This window comes from Arachis ipaensis, chromosome B03 (assembly GCF_000816755.2).
Source record: "Arachis ipaensis cultivar K30076 chromosome B03, Araip1.1, whole genome shotgun sequence".
Taxonomy (NCBI): Eukaryota; Viridiplantae; Streptophyta; class Magnoliopsida; order Fabales; family Fabaceae; genus Arachis; species Arachis ipaensis.
Genome location: NC_029787.2, coordinates 2,794,543 through 2,794,845, shown reverse-complemented (window position 1 = coordinate 2,794,845; position 303 = coordinate 2,794,543).

Genomic DNA, 303 nt, shown 5'->3' with positions numbered 1-303 from the left:
GTTGAAGCTAGCAAACAAAAAATTCTTCTCTCGAAATTCCGATTAAAGTTAAAAGAATTCTACCTAATATTGAACTTTATTTATATGACTGCAGTTTAATTAAATTATTATTACCAATAATTTAAAACCAATTATTTCAAAGACTAGTCATGCTTCTACACATAGTGTCCACATTGAACCTCTTAAATTGTTGAAATTTTCAACCAAAACAAACACAATATATAGGAAGCTAATTAATTACAAGAGTCTTTTTTCTTAACTAATAATGTATTGAAAAACTTTTTTTTTTTTAAATTTAAAAAC